Source organism: Ambystoma mexicanum, chromosome 2q (assembly GCF_040938575.1).
Source record: "Ambystoma mexicanum isolate Mex_15411 chromosome 2q, UKY_AmexF1_1, whole genome shotgun sequence".
Taxonomy (NCBI): Eukaryota; Metazoa; Chordata; class Amphibia; order Caudata; family Ambystomatidae; genus Ambystoma; species Ambystoma mexicanum.
The window spans coordinates 331,175,661-331,196,922 of record NC_090924.1 but is presented as its reverse complement, the minus strand read 5'-3'; the positions used below and the strand labels follow the sequence as shown (position 1 = coordinate 331,196,922).

The 21,262-nt window shown below is 49.2% G+C and overlaps 1 protein-coding gene across 1 annotated transcript in view; it reads left to right on the top strand.

The window, feature by feature from the left end:
- The window catches only part of PKD1 (polycystin 1, transient receptor potential channel interacting), a 1,742,473-nt gene that overhangs the window by 1,090,730 nt on the left and 630,481 nt on the right, over nucleotides 1-21,262 (top strand). The gene's annotated exons all lie outside the window — the stretch shown is intronic.

Below are 21,262 nucleotides of genomic sequence, written 5' to 3'. Positions count from 1 at the left end.
GCTCAGAAGATTTCACCTTATACACCGGGGCAAACCCGGAGGAACGGGTCTTCGGAGGAGGCATGCTGTCATGAACTACAGAACACGTCCCTTTTGGACTTCCTGGTCCTTGTCTCAACGGGCTTACACTCCCTTGTACTTCCAACGTGGACGTCCACTGTGAAACATCTTCCTAGCTCTACACCTTGGACGTAGCGTGTTCTATTTATAGACCGCGCCTCCCGCGGCTCCGGGCATCTCAATCTTATTGCAAAGTAGCGACCAGACGTGTGCTCCGTAGCTCGCGGTATTGTTTCCCTTGCTTCTTCCAGCCAACCCCATTCCTAGTCCCTTTCCTTCCTTTCTTGATTCCTGGACTCGTGTGCTAGTAGCGTACTCTGTAAATTTCCCGGATTCCTGGATCCTTGCATCCCGGAACTTTGAAAGCACGCTGAAGTCGGAAGAGACTCGTGCAGCCTTATTCAAGACTCGATCCGTCCGCAAGAAGGCATCGATCAAGAAATCCAGCAAAGATCAAACTCGGGTGAGAAGGGGGGAACTCCTTGACACTAGGACTACTTCAACAGAAAGAATTACCATCTAGGCCTTGGGAACAGATATTGATGGATTTCATTGTGGACTTACCTGTTTTCAATCACCGTACTACCATAATGGTGACAGTAGATACTTACAGTAAATAAGCACATTTCTCTGCTTTAACTGGAGTTGCCTCAGCACCCGAGACAGCCAGGATTTTTCACAGGGATGTGGTTAGATTACATGGGTTACCTCAGACCATTGCATCTGATCGAGAGGTACAGTTCACCTTCAAGTTCTGGGCTTCTCTTTGCGAGCAGATGGGCATATATCGGGCTCTTTCCTCAGGGTACCATCCTCAGACGAATGGCCAAACTGAGCGATTGAATATCACGCTGGAGCAGTACCTTCGCTGTTTTTGTAATATGGAACAAGATGACTGGGCTGCCTAAATTCCCATGGCGGAATTCTCATATAACAATGCCAAACATACTGCAATTAACATGAGTCCATTTTTCTGCACTTATGGGTTCAATCCTCAACACTTACCCTGGGGTGGATTCTCGACCACCAACTCTCCTCCAGTGGATAACCAATTAACCTCCCCCGGACAGGTTCACAAGAATGCCCTGAAATCCCTCAAGGATAGTCGCTGATCCTACAGGGTCAGGCTGATCAGTTTCGTAGACCCAATCCGGACTGGACGCCTGGTACCTTGGCGTGGTTGTCGACCAAATTTTTGCCCTGCTGGGTTTGCAGGGGAAAGTTCTCTCCCAGATACATTGGTCCATTCTCGATGGTCTCCAGAGTTAACCCAGTGGCATTCAAATTGAAACTACCTCCGTCTCTTAAAAGGGTTCACCCTGTCTTCCATACGTCTCTTCTCAAGATCATTGTGAAGGATCCTTTTAGAAGAACCTTTTTTACCTTCAGTAAGACAACCAGGTGTTCAAGAACTTGACGAATAGGAGGTGGACAGATTGGTAGATTCAAGATTGGTAGATTCAAGATATAGAAGAGGCGGCATCCAATACCTTATACATTGGAAAGGCTATACTTCTTCCGAGAGGACATGGGAACCAACCCGCAACATTCACTCTCCCTGCCTTCTTCGGCGGTTCCATGCTTTGTACCCCGCTAAACCGGGTGGAGCTGGTTTAAGAAGGGGGCATACTGTCACGCTTCGTCCCTAAGCGTTGGCATCAGTGGAGACTGGGAGGAATTGTGCGCACTAACCGGCTGCAGCGGTCTACTGTACACCTAAAATGGCCGCCGCATATTTATAGGCGGTTACTTCCAGATATGCTTCGCGTTGTATCCGTCTAAGGACCCTTGCTGCTTGTGCGTCTATCTGGTACTAGCGTTTTTTTTGCTTTCCCATTTATTCCACTTTCTCCCAGTTTGCCTTAATTCTTCATCCCTTTTCAGCATTACTTTCTGTACTTCTAGCTATTCTTAACTTGATTTCCATTTGCTTTTCTGCCTTCGGTTCCCCGTGAAGTAACTACTCTTCGTTACTTCCGGGCTTTATCGCTAACCATTTCTGTCCGCCCTCTGGACATTCTCTGGCCATTCTTGTTCTGGTAACAGTTCCTTTCTTTATCCTTCGACCATCACATTTAACTAGGTGTTTTCACCATTTACTTCTTCTTTGTTTATTATTCTTACCTGGGTATTTTCTCGTTCCGGTCTCTTCGGTTTTGGCATCCTCTTCCGGAAACCGCACTGCTCGCACCTTTCGATTGTTGGTTCTGAATTGCTGTTCTTCGTTTATTTTTTCTCCTCTTATAGCATCTTTTCATACTTACCTTCTTTTCCTAGTCTTTGTAGATCCTTTCTGTTTTCCTTTTCGGTCTTAATTTTGGACGCCGTCCGGTTGCTGCAAGATCTATTGGAAGCTGCTTGGACGACTGTGTTCAATCCTGACTAAATACCGGAGACCTTGGGCCTCATTACGAGGTTGGCGGTAAGGGAAAAACGATGCTGGTAAAGGATTACCAGCATCGCTTACCGCTCCAGTCTATTCCGACCCGCCAACCCGCTATCGGCGGCACCGTAAATAATGGTGCCTCTAATAGCGGCATGGGCACGGGTACGCGACCCTTCATGCCGGCAATAACGGCATGGCGTAAACAGGAGGACATCACAAGTCAGGCGGACATGCAAATACCGGCATCAAGAAGGCGCTAAAAGTGGATACCGGCATGGTGGCAATACCAGCATCGCAAACCACCCGTAAACTGCCATGTGCAGTGTTCTCAACTGCCACAGGTGCACACAATCAGCACAGGTGGAGGCAATGTAGACTGGGCCAGCACAAAAGGAGCACACCACACCCCTTCCCACACCCCTTCCCACACCAAAATGATTCCAATACTAGTAGCAATACTAGGGATGGAGGGCATGCTTGCATTGCTACAACAACAACAACAACAACAGGCAGCACAGAGGAGACGCAGGAGGAGAAGGAGGGTGAGACAGGCACAGCATGCCCCACCAGTGCAGGCAGTTGTACCACGCAGGCAGCCCCCAATCCCTCGCATCAGAGCCAGTCCATTCAACCCAACCCCTGAGAAGATCCACACCCTGTACCGTCTGGACCGGGACACCATCACCACCATTATATACACAACGACATCGCCAGCCTCATAGACATCAGTACCGCCACCCCCCCCCCTACTGAAGGTAGGGCAGATGCATGGCATATCACAACCATTATTCCCACGCACGCTGAACCAAGTGCTCGATGCCCTCCTGAAGCACACAAGCGACCACATATCCCTACCACGGATTGTCCAGGAGATCTCCAACACCAAAATTGGCTCCCATGCACTGGCAGGCATGCCAAATTGCATCGGTGCCCTTGACTGCACTCACGTGGAATTGGTGATCTCACATGCCATGGAGGTAGTGTACCGCAACCGTAAGCTATACCACTCCATCAACGTGCAAATGGTATGTGACTCAAACATTATCATCACACATTGTTGTGCCCAATTTCCCGGATCAACCCATGATTCAATGGTCCTGCCAAACTCCACAATACCACGCTACATGGAGCGACATGCCGGACAACGTTCCTGGCTACTTGGTGAGTTGCATGGCAAGCACATGTCAGTGTGATGGGGGGAGATGCATACTTCACCTGGGTGAGATTGGGGGGGATGTGATGCATACTTCACCTGGGTGAGATTGGCGGGGGGAGAGATGCATAATTCACCTAGGTGTGATTGGGGGGGGGGTTCATACTTCACCTGGGTGAGATTTGGGGGGGGAGATGCATACTTCACCTGGGTGGTATTAGTTGAGAGACTGAACAATGCCCATACTGAAATACACTGTGCCCCAAAGCAGCCCAGACTGAACCTGACACCTGAAACCAATGTGCAAGCCGTAAACTGCACAACAATGACAACAAGCCAGTACTCCAACCATACCATATCCATCCACATGTACACTGCACATCATCAGACCGTACCCTCTGCAACACAATGCAGCAACAAGCTGTCAGTATGCCCAATGCAAATGACCGCTGAACAGCATCACACCGGACATGCGTCCATGAGTGCGTACAAAGAAGCCAATATACAGAATGTCACTGGCACACCACCACAGAAGTGCAGCATGCCAGCATAAGGACATCAAGCGTGGAATGGCAGATCATTAACATTCTGGTTCCAACGGTGACAGGATCAAAGCATACGATTAACTACACATCACCTAGATCATGGCAACAAGTGCCGTAGGCAACCACAGTGCATGAACACTAGCAAAGAATCGGACACCCCTGCATCAACTAGACGATGCTATGCACACCTGTGGATCATGTGACATCACACATTGCAGTTACTTTGAATAACTCCATTCATGCAGGGATATGTGGATGTGAGCAACAAATCAATGCAGGCTTGTGTGTGATAGGTACAGGTTCCATTTGACAACATCACTTACACATACCCATTGTTGCACCGATGCAGGTGATGCTGGCTATCCCTTGAAGTGGTGGCTCCTTACCCCTGTCCGGAACCCGCAGAACAGGCACAAAGAGGACTACAATCATGCACATACCCGTACCCGTGTGGTGATCGAGCAGACCTTTGGCCTTTTGAAGAAACGGGTTCGCTGCCTCAGCAGGTCAGGTGGGGCACTCCTGTATGGGCATGAGAAGGTGGCCAAGATCATCATGGCATGTGTCATGCTGCACAACATGTGCATCAGACAGAACGTGCCTCTGCCCCCTGACATTAAACTGCAACCGCCTGATGAGGCTGAGGAGGAGGAAGAAGATGGGGTTGCATGTCAGGCAGGTAGCGATGCACAGGAGGGACGTGCTGTGTGCCAGAATCTGATAGACCAATCTTTCTAATACACATGGATGCAGTGGGTGCAATGGATGTGGGACTCAGGGCACTGGGTATTGGGTGCACATGGACACTGCACTGTTCACCAATAAAGCGCACATACACAATAACCAATGTCCAGTCATGTGATTGTTCTTGACACAACTGGTGTGTTAACCATAAAGTGAATAGAAAGTGCATAAACCCTCCACCCCAAACACACTCTTCCCCCTCCACCTCCCCCCACAACTCCCCCAAACACCCTCTCTCCCCTTCTCCTCCTCCCACAACTCCCCCAAACACCCTCTCCCCCTCCCCCCACAACTCCCCCACACATGGTGTGCACTTCAGTGCAGCATTAGTCTGCAGGAGTCACCAATAACAGGCTGCCCCTACTTCCCATGTCCTCTACCAGCATTGGGTGGTTGCATGTCTGGCTGGCGTAAGGTCCGTGCGGACCTGCGCAGGGGGCTCGTCTGCCTGGAGCTGTCAGAGGAGGAGGTGCCTGGTTGCTCAAGTCCCTGTGCGGGACGCTGGCTCTCTATGGCATCCGCGATGCGGCTGAGGACCTGCCTCACAGCTGCCAACTCATCACAAATGCGTGTTGTACTGGCTTCTATCGCAAGTTTTATGCCCGCCACGTATTCACGGCACTCCTCCCTCGCCAGGGCACCCTCGCTCACGTGCTGGCCAACCAGTGCAGTGAGCTCCTCCTGCCGCTGTAGGATGAGGCTGATTCCCTGGTCTCTGTCCCTGACTCCGGTTGATGTTGACGCAGCTTGCGGCATGGGTCCGCCATCAGGTGAGCTCTCCATGGGGCTCCATCTCCCTGGCAATGACTCACCAGCAGACAGCTCATGGCTGCTGGCATTGGTTGTGGGGCATGGGATGAGGTGGGGTGACAACTGCAGGCTGGGTGTGCCCTGTCCTACGGGTGTTTGGCATTCTCCCTCTTCATCCGACAGGGGTGCCGTGGCAGCTGCTTCTCCAACAGAACTGTTGGCAGCGGACAGTGAGCCTTCTGCCACTGGCTCCTGTGTGGTGGGAACGGCTGGTGTGGGTGCTCTCGCATTGTCAGTGCCCCTTTGACGCCTTGGTGACGTATCATCCTGAGTGGCTTTGGGCTTCTGCGGCAGTCCTGGTTTGCCAGTGCCCCTTGATGAGCTAGGCCTGTAGCCTCCTTCCATGCCCCTGGCCTTCTTCATTGGTGTTGTGGCCTGCGCCGCGGAGTCCTGGTCCTCACTGTCAGATTGTGAGCCTGCGGGGGACCAAGAGAGGGACAGCATCAGTGATGGTTCTACGTGCATCATGCATATGTTGGTATTGTTGCAGTTCTATACATTTGGTCTTTGAGTTGTGACATACAGGTTGCTTGCCATATAGGCGGGTCATGCAGGCATACGTCTGGGTAACACATGTATGAGGTGCTGCATGCATGGGGATGTGATGGTGCGGTGGACAGCCTATGGACAGGGTTGTGTACACGGGTGTGTGATGCCCCATGCATTGGCTCATTTCAGTGTCACATTTGGGGGACATCGTCATGCTTTGCATTACAGTGGTTTCTGTGGACACTCACCTCCATCAGCCGATGACGGCACACCACGCTCCATTTCCCCCACTCCCTCAATTGTCTCTATGCCAATTGTGCTGGCACATGTCTCCTCCCAGTGTGTCATCTTGATCGGGGAGCCTCCTCCGCCACCTGTTCCCATGCCCTGGCTCCGATTGGCTGCAAGTATATTCCGGACACAGAGGCGCCGGTCATGCCAGCGCTTGCGCAGGTCCTTTACAGTGCGGGGGTGGTACCCACCGCACTGACTTTGCGTGCCACCTCCTCCCAGATCTCCGTCTTTCTTATCTGGGCAGCACACCGCATGTCTTGCACAAACACAACCTCCGCATTTGCGAGCATATTTAGCTCCTCCACTGAGAAACAGACCTTACGCTGGCACGTAGCACCTTTCTTCAGAGCCTTGGGCATTCTGATGTGGTGTTAGGTGAAGTTTGGGCTGCTGTTGTGCTGATGCAAATCCTGGGTGCTGAGGATGGCAATGGATTGTGTTTTTAAGGATGGCCGCTGTGCTCTTTCCCATTCCTGTGCGATGACGCTACTTCCGGTTCTGCTTATTTACGGTCACCGCTATTAGCGGTCACGATGGCGGTAGTGCTATCAGCGCTTTCGTTGATGCCGCTAAGGGCCATTTTTGGGACTTTAGCCGCATGGCGGTAAAGTCCTTAACGGCATGGCGCAAAACTTGTGCCCGCGAACTTGTACTGGCCCGCTATTAGCGGGCTCTTTACTACACAGACACGGTAATTGCTCCATGCCCGTAAGGACAGTTACTTACCTCCAACCTGGTAATGAGGCCCCTTGTTTCTGCCACTGGGTGTCAAGGCTGATTCCTTAAAGATCTACACAGCAGGGAAAGAGAAACTTTTCCTTTTTTCCTGGTTCCTGTATATTTCAACTACCAAGGACATCATCTCGACGGTCCAAACTGAACTGTCACCTCGTCAGGGTTTTTTCCGCCACATCGGCTTTTTCCCTGGACATTTTTGGGGGCTTGCTCCTTGGGGTTCCCCCTGATTCTGTCTGTTTACACATCAGGGTGGCCTCCAAGGGAGCTCGCCCTTATCTGCACGAGAAAAAGAAGAAGGAAACTAAAGGAACCCGAAAGAAAAAGGTACTGGGCGTCATAACGGAAGACTCAGGTGAGGAGGTGGAACGGGGTGGTAGCGCAGAATCTGACAGTTACATACAAAGGTCCCAAGGATTACCTAATTCACGTAAGGGAGAATGCACTCAAAGAGGGGGAGGTGCTCCTCGTGGATGGGTCATCAACAATTGATCAGGAGACAGGTGCTGCAGTAGTGCGCCTCGTAGACAGGGAGTACGAAGTAGCAGTTAAAAAGATCTTACCAACACATTATTCCACGCAAGCAGCAGAACTCATTGCACTGATTGAAGCACTAGAAGCATCACAAGGGTTTCTAGTAACAATATTTCTGGAGCTTGTGGATCTGCTTAGATCACATGCTCTGCATAGCCCAACATCTAGTGGACGATTTGTTTTCGACACTCAAAAATGGATGTCGACAGGGCCTGATTAGTAATACTATCCTTACTGTGACGTGTACTGTAACCACGGTTCTTCACGCGGCAAGGTCCCTCAGATTGTTTTTTTCCGCCATCGAAGTCGGTCGCAAATGCTGAGTTCTCTTCTAGGCTGATGCCTTTGATTTACTACAGTTATACTTGTAGAATTTCTTCCTGTCCTTTGTTTGCCTCGCTGCACGACTGCTTAGCCACTCGATGGCTCCTGACGAACACCCACAGGGGAAGGTTCTCTATACTGACTCCTTTTAGAGAATGTTTATCCCATTATCCCCTTTCTTCTTTTTTCGCCCAGCTGCCCATTTAAAACACAATGGACAAACCCCCATTTAAATGGTGTCCCTCCTTCCACCGTAAATACCCGTGGAAAGACACACACCAAGTGTGCAATCACTGTCTCCCGAGGGATCACGCCGAAAAGCACTGTAAATCCTGTCTGCTTTTTCGTCCAGAAACCCTGCAAAAACCCTGCAGGATCGCCGGACGAAATGCTGTGCTGCACACGCCATGCAGGCCGAGGCATCCATAGATGTGACGGAAGACTCCAGCGAGGGTAGCGACTGAGTCATGAGCGACACCAAGGGAGACCGGGATCTATCAGGACCCCAAGTGCAGGCCCCCGACTTCTCTCAAAGCCCACCCCTACTAAGGATGCCACTCCCTCCCAGGGCTCTGTCATCTCAGGCTTCTCACCAGGATGTCATTTTACACCAGAACAATTTAATACAATTTTAGGGAGAATGTCCTGTTTGGTAAACATCATGGACAAACACCCCTGACTAACTAATGGCACTTAAAGATGCCCCACAAGCAGGGGCACCAACAGAGCCATCCCTTGCCAGGAAGTCTGGCCTTGAGCCACAGCCGAGCACCTCCACTCCAGGCATTCTGGCCTCGGCTTCACAAGACACCACTCTTTACCAAGACCCATCTCGGGACTCATATTATGTCTACCAAGCTCGGTCTCAGGGGGACCTCTATAGCCAGGACCAAGACCAGTACTACGATGATGACGACATCTACATAGTACAGTTGCTAGTCCATCCGGACCAGCCGGTTGCAGACTCGCCAGTTGTCAACCAACTCCAGTGCAACAGATTGTTACTGAAGGCGGTGCAGCAAGTCAGCATTGAAACCCAGGAGACACAAGTTGATAAGGACTTTGTGGAAGACATCCTGGGGACAAAAAGGCAGCCACACAATTCATACCCTTCCTGCAGTCAATCCAGAGACGTATTCAACCATCAGTAACAACACCTAATCTTACAAGGGCGGTCAACCCAAGGGTAGAAAAACTGTTCAGGCTAGAGCCCACTGACCCCCTGTACATTAGGGGCCAGCTCAGACCAGATTCCCTGGTAGTTACCACCACCAGAAAAAGGGCAGGCACTCCCCTGGCATCGGCAGAAGCCCGCCAGACAAGGAGAGTAAAAAGATGTATAAGTTTGGGAAGAAAGTCGCTTCCTCTGCAGCGTACCAGACAAGAATTGCTAACAATACGACACTGTAAGCTAGTTACGGCCGCCACAAATGGTACGAGCTGGAACAACAGCTAGAAGCCGTCTCAGAACCACTAAAGGCCCAACTGCTTAAGGCTGTATCTGAAGGCGAACAAATCTCAAGCTTCATCCTGAAGAAAAATCTTGATGCGGCAGATAACGCAAGATGCATCATAGCGGATGGGGCGCTCATTAAGCAGCATGCCTGGCTTAGGCAGTTAAGCCAGAGACCCAAGCAACCCTCCTCAACATGCAATAGAGCCAAACGTACTATTTGGTAAGGCCGTAGAGGACGCCCTAAAGAGTGCCAAGGATGTCCCTTGGACAGCTAACTAACAGACTAGACCAGTGGGGTTTCTTGTGTCAACATTTTTAATACCAAGACTCAAGTTACAAACACAACAGTTGGCCTCTGGTTGCGTGACCTGAAATGGGTGGACTGTGTGGTCCGACAACTGCGCCTAGACCAGACGCTACTAAAAATATTTGGCAAGTGGCTTGAAGTGAAAACTAAAGGAACTATTGGTGAAACTAACAAAGGAAGGGTCAGGTGAACCCTATGTTCTTTCATGAACTTGTGAATCATTGAGCCTGTGAAGTTGGGAGTTTTCAACTGTTGTGATGGTGGCCCTTAGGAGAAGAGGTCCCTAAGAATTAAGTTGGAGAACTTTGTCTTGTGGAAGGGTGTCCCAAGAATACAGTGATGTGTGAACTTACTGTTGCAATTTTGAACTTGGGGAAGGGAGACCCCTAATTCTTTGTTTTGATGTGAACTGTGATATCTGCGAGTCCACAGAATGTAACGTCAGAACTTATGCAATCCTTGCTGAGAAAAGATTACATTGAAATTGGGTTAAACTTGAACCATAGAACTTTATGGAAACTTGAAGTAACATTTGTTGAACATTTGCTTCGGAACACTGCCTTTGGTTGAGATAATTCCCCCACTAGTTGTGTTGTAGTTTTGAGGACTGCATAGGTTTTTGACACAGACAGATTTTACTTTTGGACTTCCTGACATAGACTTCCTTTAGATTTATTCAGGCTGGGAATTCCCACCATAGAATAGGGTTAGTTAGGCGTTACACCATCCTAATCATTAATAAAGTTATAGAAATTACACTTTCACTGTCTGTGTCATCTCTCTCGATACCATGTTTTTCTCACAGTTAATGGAGTATTAACTAAAGGGGTGACGGGGGGGGTGTTGGGATGCAATTTCAATGTTTCAGGCAGGTGAAGAGATTTAGAATATGCAAAAGATATTAGCAGACAGCCTAGTGTTAGCAGTTCTCGTTGGGTGCATGTTGCCTTTTATAGTTAGCCCTTGATACATATTAGAAACACCATATAGCCACACAGAAAGAGCAACAATGTATTCACATTGCAGATGCAGAGGTTAAAGATAGGGTGATGTGGTTTGCATTTAGCTGTAGTGTACAGTGTTTTGTTTTAAGGGATCTGTGAGTAGGTAGCTGACATAGGTAGGTGTATGAGATGGAGTCTGAGATGGAGTCAGGGAAGTGTTGCAACAAGGGCGATGTCCGGCGGCTAAGGTAGCAAGAATTCCACCAGGTTGGGTTTTAGGTACATGTTACAGAATGGGTTTTGAGAAAGTATGAGAGTATGAGACACAGGCCTAACCTAGAGGTACTGCTCTGTCCAGTTGATCCGCAAATGGGTCCCCCTTCAAACCCCAGAGGGAAACCATGCTGCCAAGGCCAGAGGCCGCTGCACTGTGCTGATAACAGTTAATGGAGTGCAACTGCGGGGCTCAGAGCAGCTGAGGAAGGAATGTTAGGTCCAGGGAGGAAGGGTGGGAATGCGCCTTTTGAATGTTGAATTTATGTGAGCAAGGCATGGGTTTCTGTGATGCCAAGAGGACTGGTGAAGATTTAGAGCACTACTGCCCTCACCAAAAGAGGTTCATCTTATTTGAACTGCAGATCAATAAATAAACACAATTCATACATAAGGGGGGAGACGTGCTAGGGCTGTACTGTAATTTTAGATGGGCAGAGCAGAGGTGATGCCAATAAATGTATATACAATCGCAGGGAACTGTTTGTGCTGCCACATTGCCTTGTATAATATGGAGGCCCATTGTATTATCAAAGCATAGTTGACCTCACATTCGCACTTTGATCAGGCTCCAAAGGAAGGGTGCACATCAAGTGATGGTCAAGAAATGTATTAGGGCAACAATGTACCTGGTTATCAATCAACTCCTGAGTTTCATAGTGATGATGTAGTAGGTCACGTGTTTAGTTGAATGTGTTTTAGATAATGTGTGACCAATAGGGCAATGGACTCTAGGGGATAATTAGCATTGTATATAGGTTTTAACCAATGGGGAGTGTGGGATCATGGTGTAATCTTTACTATGCATAGTTTTGTTAATTTGTGGTTTTCTGCTATAAAAGATATAACTCCTTTGGGTGGGGCGAGCTGCGTGTTAGTTTGGTTCTACGGCGCCGCCTGATACTTCTGCATTGAATAAAACTTGTTTTCCTTGCAAACGGTGCATCGCTTATTTGTGTGATGATTAGGTTACCCAACACTGACCAGTTCGACTGATTTCCTTGAGGATCCTTTCCAAGACGTTACTGGGAGGCTCAGCCACAAAAAGCATCCGCTTTACCCAACTGTAACAGGGCAACAACATGCGCTCTAAGGGCCAAGCCCAAAAGGGTAAACCCAATGAGGGAAAAACCCTTGTCTGATGGTGCTGTAGAAATGGGAGTCGTGGAAAGTACAACCGCAGTTCCTGGAGGGGTAGCAATCCAACAATGTTGCTGTGGAATGTAGTAAACTCTGTGTTCAAATGCGAGAAGTAAATTTGTTCTTGTAGAACTGAATGGAGTGAAGTGTACTGGAACAGACTTCCTGAAATATCAGCGGTGCAAGGCTTTGTGCAAGGTAAGCGAAGGCTGAATAACAGACAGGATAGAAATTTGAACGGATACTGACAAAAACAGCTGCGGACAGAGTAGAAGGCAGCTCCTAGCACAGGATCCTCAAGCAAGCAGGAATAAAGGCAAGGGTTGAAGGCAAAGATAACAAAGGGTAATAATAGTAACTAGCGTCGGTGCTTGGTAAGGAAATGAAGTGACGAATGGAGCTTACCACAGGGCTGCCCTATATGCAGTTCTCATGGTAGACACGACCTGCGAGATGGGGTGAAAACTCTGAGCACCATCTTGTTATTAACTGAAGCGTTGCTCCAGCTTCGGTGGAGCGTGCCAATTCGCCGGCATTTTAAGGGAGCAAAAACCCAGTGGGGATGACTTTTCCTCCACTGTTGCCAAAGAGACCACAAACTGGTAAGATTCGTAACAGTATGGCCCCCCCTGCGGGGGCAAAGGATTGGGTTTCCAGGGGTGCAACCTGTGGAATCTCCTCAGGAGTGTGGGAGCATGAACTGCAGTGGCGGGTTCTCAAGTACGATCCGATGGCCCATACCCCTTCCAGTCCAGCAAGTATTGCAATCGTCCCCGTTGGTACATGGAATCACAAACAGCTTCAACTTCAAATTCTGGCCCTGAGGTGGTGTCAACAGGTGCGGGTGAACGGTGGTGATGTCTATGAAAATGATCTGGCACATGAGGTTTCAACTGGGAGATGTGAAAAACAGGGTGAATCCGGGAACATGAAGTGAGAAGTTGAAGTTTAAAAGTCAGGTCGCCCACAATTTGACAGATCTTAAATGGCTTAAAAAATATGGGGCCAATTTAGATGGCAACAAATGTTTTGGCAGATAGCGGGAGGAAAGCCAAACAAGAACCCTACTGCCAGGTTAGGTGTTTGTAAACACCTACGATCTGCTTGTTGTTTACTGGATGCCCTGGACTCGCAGAGAGCTTGTAAGGCAGGGGTGTGGCCTGTTTGGATCTTGTCTATGAGTTTGTTTACAGAAGGAATTTTAGTTTCCGGAGGAGGTACTGTAGGCACACAGGTCGGATGGAACCCTTAGGAACAGTAAAAGAGGCTGACTCCTATTGATGAGTGTAGCACATTTTTATTTGCAAACTCTAAAATGGCAGGAGTACGTCCCAGTTGTCATATGTAGCTGCAGCAAAACAACGCAGGTACTGTTCAAGAGATTGGTTTAAACTTTCCATCTGTCCATTGGACTGTGGATGGTAGCCTGAGGCTAGGGCTCTCTGGACGCCTATGTCATGATGCCTACCCCCGGAGCACCAGGCCAGGCCCAGCACCCCTGGGAGCAGGCATCATGCCCCCGGGTAAAAGCCCAGCGGCCCCTTATAGGGGCTCTTTGAACTCTGTCCTGGCGCCGTTGGCACCAGGCTCATGTTGGACATCAGTCCTGGCGACATAGGCGCCAGGCTCATAAAGGAAGGTGTTTTGGTGCACTTACCTGATGCAGACCATGCTGCAAGATTTAGGCCTCCCTGAGACCTGAAAGGGACTATTTTTTCATTGGGACTATTTTGCCACTCGGGCGTGGCCAGAGAAGGATACTTACCTGGAACTACTTTTGGGGCTATTTAAGCCACGCCCAGACAGTAGCTCACGCTTCGCATTGTTCTGCATCCAAGCAGCTGAACGCTCACTGTGTCTGCTCCTGCATCTGGTCTCCAGCCACGCCCGCCTCAATCCTGGAACACCTGTAAGGAAAGAAGAGAAGAGAAAGGTGAAAACCAAGAATTTTATCAAACTTCTTACCTGCATCTGGAATCTTCACGCCAGCGTTCCTGAGAAAAGACTTTCATTTAAAAGCACTGCGTTGCTCGCTGCAGCGCCGCGCTTCACTCACATGTCCTCGGGAGTTCTTCTGGCTCCACCGCGACTGTCTGCTCCGGTCGCCACATCTCTGCGCCTAGGGGAGAGAAGAAGAGACAAAAGGTGAGCAGAAGGAACATATGAGGAAAGCCTAATTTTCCGCCATAACACTTACCGGTCTTCTGTTGGTGGACCATTCCTCATTTTGGGTCGGCGCCGCTTCGTTGGCAGGTACCACACCCCAGCCCCTATGGGGAAAGGACAAAAGACATTACTGGAGGAATATAAAGACATTAAGAGGGGTCGCCCCCATCGCTAACTCACCTGAGTTTACCATCGGCAATTCAATCCCTCAACGCATCGCCTTCATTCTGCACCTGAAATAAAGGACAGATCACAGGTTAGGAAGGCAACAGAAAAGGAGGCTCAACACTTGAACTTTTGTCATCTTCATACTTACGGCGTTCCGCTTGGAAAAGTCAAGTGGATTTTGCCAGTGCCATTCTGAAAACCAGTGAAGTAACTGGACAAACACGCGCCCCTGCACCAGAAGCAGGATGGAGAGTTCATCCTTTCAAACCATAAGGTGAGCTTCAACCGGGGATTTCGGAGGAAGTTAGAGAAGAACGACGGGGGGGAAGGGGGGAGCAAGCACACTATTCTGCAGACTGTTAATCCCCTTTCTCATCTGCAGAAGGATATTCCTACGGGCCAGACAAGCAAGATTTGAGGGTCCTGTTCAGTCGGTGTTCCGAGTTCTGCGCATCACGCTCGAAGAGGCCACAGCAACCCAGACTAGACCAGCGCCTCCGTGGGAGTCAGGTGAACATTACAGAACGCGAAGCCTTCCTACAAATTCCCACCCAGGCGCTATGGAAACTTCTGAGACTGATCAGTTGGCCCAATTACTGGGGGAATTACAGGCCGAAGTACACGCCGCTCATCAAGAGACTAATGCTCTCAGGAGGGAAGTGATTGTATCAAAGGAAAGAACTGATGACCTGGCTAGACAGTTTTTGCAAGGTCAAGCTGGACACACTCCTCTACCCGGTTCCGGGGGGAACCCCACTCCTGTGGTTCCCAGTAACCCTGTGCAGATTAATCTACCTGGAGACATGCCGCTGGCCTCACCCTAACGCTTTGCGGGGGACCCCAAACGATTCGCCGTATTCATGAATCAGTGTTGTTTGCACTTCCTGTGCAGACCTGGGGCCTTCCCTAATGACCAGACCAAGGTAGCCTTTGTATTGTCATATCTCAGCGGCTGTGCTGCCAATTGGTCAGTTCCACTGGTTACTCAAGATGACCTGATTCTCCGTGATTTTCAAGGATTTCAAGCAAGCATGGAAAGGTTATTTGTTCGACACTCTCAGGGGCAGGCTCTGGATGACGAACTCCTATCCCTGCAACAGGGCAATCAGGACCTCCTATCCTACATTGCAACCTTTAATAGACTAATTGTGGAAACTGGGTGGCCAGAGGATAAAAGAATCACGTTATTTTATCGAGGTCTACGCGGAGAACTTAAAGATGTCCTGGCCCAAGTTGTAAATCCGCCTCAAGAATGCACAGAATATATAGACTTAGTGGTCCAATTGGATCACAGACTTCAAAACAGAAAAGCAGATCGGTCCAAGTTTGAGACCCGGGTGTTGGTCAAGACCCACGCTAACCCCAAGGGTGCTGATGTCTCTGAGCCTATGCAAATTGGAGGGGTTAAAGGACCTTTAACTCAAAAAGAACGTGAAAGAAGACGGCAGATGCAATTATGTCTTTATTGTGGGTCCTCTGGACACTTTCTACGAGATTGCCCGGCAAAACCGCCCAAGAAGGTGGTAGAACCGCTGATAAAAACCATGAAGACTCTGTTTCGGGAAACGACCACGCCCGACAAGCGTAGAGGTCCGCTTGCCGAGCTTGAAAACTAACTCTCAGACCTCGCATTTCATTGTGCCAATGGTCCTTTGTAGATCCGGAACAGCCTAAGCGGTTGCATGCAATAAAGGCAAACATCGATAGTGGGGCTATAGGAAATTATGTGGATCGTGAATTGGTCTCTAGGATTAACCTCCCTCTGCGTCCTAAAACCAGCAAAGATGTCATCACCACAGTCGATGGAACCGAAATTGCCTCTGGACCGGTAACACCTTCCACTGCTGAGGTGACACTTATAGGTCCGGACGGCCATCGGGAGGCAGTTGTGTTTGATGTAATCAAGGCTCCACAGTTTCAGGTTATTCACGGAATCCCTTGGTTAGAGACACATAATCCTCGAATTGATTGGTGAGCGAAGAGAATAACCTTCCCGGATTGTGCACAAACCTGCTACCCAGAAAATCTGAAGATTAGTCTAGCGTCTGTAACCTCTGTCTCCATGCAACTACCTCCGGAATACCAAGACTTTCAGGACGTCTTCCAAAAGGAACAGGCCAACACGTTACCTCCCCACAGATCGTACGATTGCCAAATCTATTTGGTGCCCGGTGCACAACCCCCTTGTAGCAGGATTTATGCCTTTACTGAACCTGAGAATCTGCATTTGAGACAATATTTAGATCAATACCTAGCCAATGGTTTCATTCGCCCGTCAAAGTCTCCGGCATCCTCGGCTTTGTTCTTCGTGCCCAAAAAAGAAGGTGACCTTAGAACTTGTATCGACTACCGTGCATTGAACCAGATAACTGTTAAAAACCGTTACCCTCTGCCTCTGATCCCTGAACTCCTTGACCAGGTGAAGGACGCTTGCGTATACACCAAGTTAGATCTCCGGGGGGCTTATCATCTGGTGCGAGTAAAAGAAGGCGACGAATGGAAAACGGCCTTCCGTACAAAATATGGATTATTCGAATACCAGGTGATGCCTTTCGGGTTGTGCAACGCGCCTGCTGCCTTCCAATTATTCATGAACGATGTCCTTCGGGAACTCATCAATGTTTGTGTTGTTGTATATATCGATGACATTCTTGTGTACTCCTCTTCGGAATCTGATCACAGAAAGCATGTCAGGGCCGTCCTTGAGAAATTGCGCCAGCACAAACTGTTTGCAAAGCTGGAAAAGTGCGTTTTCCATACCACCGAGGTTGAGTTTCTTGGATTCATCCTGACACCTAAAGGGGTCCGAATGGACTCACGAAAAGTGGATGCCATCCTCAAATGGCCATCACCTAGTTCGGTGAAAGGTGTCCAAAGCACGCTTGGTTTTGCTATTTTTTATCGCAGATTTATCCCGGAATGTTCACGTGCGGTACAACGCATCACTGCACTCTTGCAAAAAAATAAACGCTTCGAATGGACCGAGGAAGCCGAACAGGCCTTTCAGGAATTGAAAGCTAAATTCACATCCGCACCTATTTTGAAGCACCCGCGTCCCGATCTCCCTTATATAGTCGAAACCGACGCGTCCACCTTAGCCATGGGAGCTGTCCTGTCTCAGAGAGACCCTGAAACCAACCAACTGCACCCCGTAGCATTTTGGTCCAGAAAGTTCTCGCCGCCTGAGGTAAATTATGCAATCACTGACAAGGAATTATTAGCCATTAAGTCCGCCTTTAAGACTTGGCGGCATTATCTTCTTGGCGCCAGGCATACCATCACCGTGATCACTGATCACCGAAACTTACAATATTTAAAAACTGCCAAGGCTCAATCGTCACGTCAGCTCCGATGGGCTTTGTTATTTGCTGAGTTCGATTTTGTAATCACTTACCGCCCCGGCTGTAAGAATGGCAAAGCGGATGCGCTATCTCGAATAGGAATGGGAGAAATAGACACAAACTCAGAACCTGTGCCGATAATTCCCGAACAAAGAATTTTGGGGATAACCTCTTTACAAACCCTTGAAGACATTCAAGCACGGGTAAAACAACTCCTGGACTCTACAGCCTTGCAGGATTGGATCCAAAGGGGGTCTTACTTTTCGGTCAACGATGGCCTACCTTACTTCCAAGGATGCTTATTTCTGCCAGAAAAGGAATTGCAAGAACTGGTTATTTCCCGTCATCATGATACCCTGATGGAAGGACATCCTGGCATTGCCAAAACTGAGGAAAAAATTAAACGACAATTCTGGTGGCCTTCCTGGCGAAAGGATATTAAATCTTTCGTGATGTCCTGTGGAGTCTGCGCCCAAAACAAAGGCCAAAAGACAAAACCCGCCGGTCTTCTTCAGCCTTTAGACATTCCACCAACACTTTGGCACACCTTGTCACTAGATTTTATCACGGACCTGCCCCCTTGTAATGGATACAATACTATTCTGGTTGTGGTGGATTTATTTTCCAAGATGGCCCATTTTATTCCGTTGAAAGGATTACCTTCAGCTTCTGTCCTAGCCAAGGAATTCCTCGAAAATATCATCCGTTTGCATGGATTCCCGTCCATACTAGTCTCCGACCGAGGAAGCCAGTTTATTTCTCATTTTTGGAGAAAGTGTTGTCAACTGGCACAAATCGACGTAAGACTCTCGACCAGCCACCACCCACAGACCGATGGTCAGACGGAGAGAACGAACCAGACCCTTGAACAATACCTACGATGTATGTTGCACCAATCGGAGGGTAATTGGAAGGATATTTTATGGGTGGCCGAATATGCATACAATAACTCGGTACACTCTGGAACTGGACAAAGCCCCTTTTATACCCTATATGGACATCACCCTCGTACCTCAGACCTGGACTCACCTCTGAGCCTTGAAATGCCCGCAGTGGACCATTTGCATTCCACGATAACTCAAGCCTTCAAGGATGCAACTGCACATTTGCAACAAGCGAAAGGGAAATACAAAAAGAATGCGGATCTGCATCGGAGTGAGGCGCCTCCATACCAAATAGGGGATCAAGTATGGTTGGCTACCAAACACTTATTGCTCAAGGGACCTCAAACTTTTAATCCAAGGTATTTGGGCCCTTACTCGATCAAAGCTATAATTAACCCAGTGGCAGTCAAGCTCGATCTACCAGCTAAAATGCGGATTCACCCCGTTTTTCATGTGTCACTTTTGAAACCAGTGCAACCAGGAACCAGATTAATAAAGCCACCAGAACCAATCCAGATAGATGGGGAGCCTGAATTCGAGGTGAAGAACATTTTGTATTCTAAGATCTCAAAATCAAAGCTTTTCTATTTAATTGATTGGAAAGGGTACGGGCCTCAGGAAAGGTCTTGGGAACCCAGCGACCACGTACATGCACCTCGGCTGGTAAAAAGGTTCCATCGGAATTTCCCAAACAAACCAAAACCTCCAGAGGGAACAACCTTGGGAGGGGCCTTGGGGGGGAGTGCTGTCATGATGCCTACCCCCGGAGCACCAGGCCAGGCCCAGCACCCCTGGGAGCAGGCATCATGCCCCCGGGTAAAAGCCCAGCGGCCCCTTATAGGGGCTCTTTGGACTCTGTCCTGGCGCCGTGGCTCATGTTGGACATAAGTCCTGGCGCCATAGGCGCCAGGCTCATAAAGGAAGGTGTTTTGGTGCACTTACCTGATGCAGACCATGCTGCAAGATTCAGGCCTCCCTGAGACCTGAAAGGGACTATTTTTTCATTGGGACTATTTTGCCACTCGGGCGTGGCCAGGGAAGGATACTTACCTGGAACTACTTTGGGGGCTATTTAAGCCACGCCCAGACAGTAGCTCACGCTTCGCGTTGTTCTGCATCCAAGCAGCTGAACGCTCACCGTGTCTGCTCCTGCATCTTGTCTCCAGCCACGCCCGCCTCAATCCTGGAACACCTGTAAGGAAAGAAGAGAAGAGAAAGGTGAAAACCAAGAATTTTATCAAACTTCTTACCTGCATCCGGAACCTTCATGCCAGCGTTCCTGAGAAAAGACTTTCATTTAAAAGCACCGCGTTGCGTGCTGCAGTGCCGTGCTTCACTCACCTGTCCTCGGGAGTTCTTCTGGCTCCACCGCGACTGTCTGCTCCGGTCGCCACATCTCTGTGCCTAGGGGAGAGAAGAAGAGACAAAAGGTGAGCAGAAGGAACATATGAGGAAAGCCTAATTCTCCGCCATAACACTTACCGGTCTTCTGTTGGTGGACCATTCCTCATTTCGGGTCGGCGCCGCTTCGTTGGCAAGTACCACACCCCAGCCCCTATGGGGAAAGGACAAAAGACATTACTGGAGGAATATAAAGACATTAAGAGGGGTCGCCCCCATCGCTAACTCACCTGAGTTTACCATCGGCAATTCAATCCCTCAACGCATCGCCTTCATTCTGCACCCGAAATAAAGGACAGATCACAGGTTAGGAAGGCAACAGAAAAGGAGGCTCAACACTTGAACTTTTGTAATCTTCATACTTACGGCGTTCCGCTCGGAAAAGTCAAGTGGATTTTGCCAGCGCCATTCTGAAAACCAGTGAAGTAACTGGACAAACATGTGCCCCTGCACCAGAAGCAGGATGGAGAGTTCATCCTTTCAAACCATAAGGTGAGCTTCAACCGGGGATTTCGGAGGAAATTAGAGAAGAACGAAGGGGGGAAGGGGGGAGCAAGCACACTATTCTGCAGTCTGTTAATCCCCTTTCTCATCTGCAGAAGGATATTCCTACGGGCCAGACAAGCAAGATTTGAGGGTCCTGTTCAGTCGGTGTTCCGAGTTCTGCGCATCACGCTCGAAGAGGCCACAGCAACCCAGACTAGACCAGCGCCTCCGTGGGAGTCAGGTGAGCGTTACAGCCTCGAAGTTAACACAGTGGGCCTCATTACGACCGGGCGGTAAGTACCGGTCATTACCGGCATGGAGCAACTACCGTGTCCGTGCTGGCAATAAACCGCTAAAAGCGGCCTATTACGAGTACACGGGCACGAGCTTTGCGCCAGGACAGTAATGACCCCACTGCCATGCCGTAAAAAGGCAAAAAATCTCCCTTTCCGGCATCGTTCGAAGTGCAAATAGCTCCACCGGCATCCAAGCCATCGGCATTAGCGGTGACCGCTAATAGCAGTCACCTCTAATAGCGGTAACCGCTAATAAGCGGAACCAGAAGTAGCGTCATCGCACAGGAACGGGAAAGAGCACGGCGGCCATCTTTAAAAACACAATC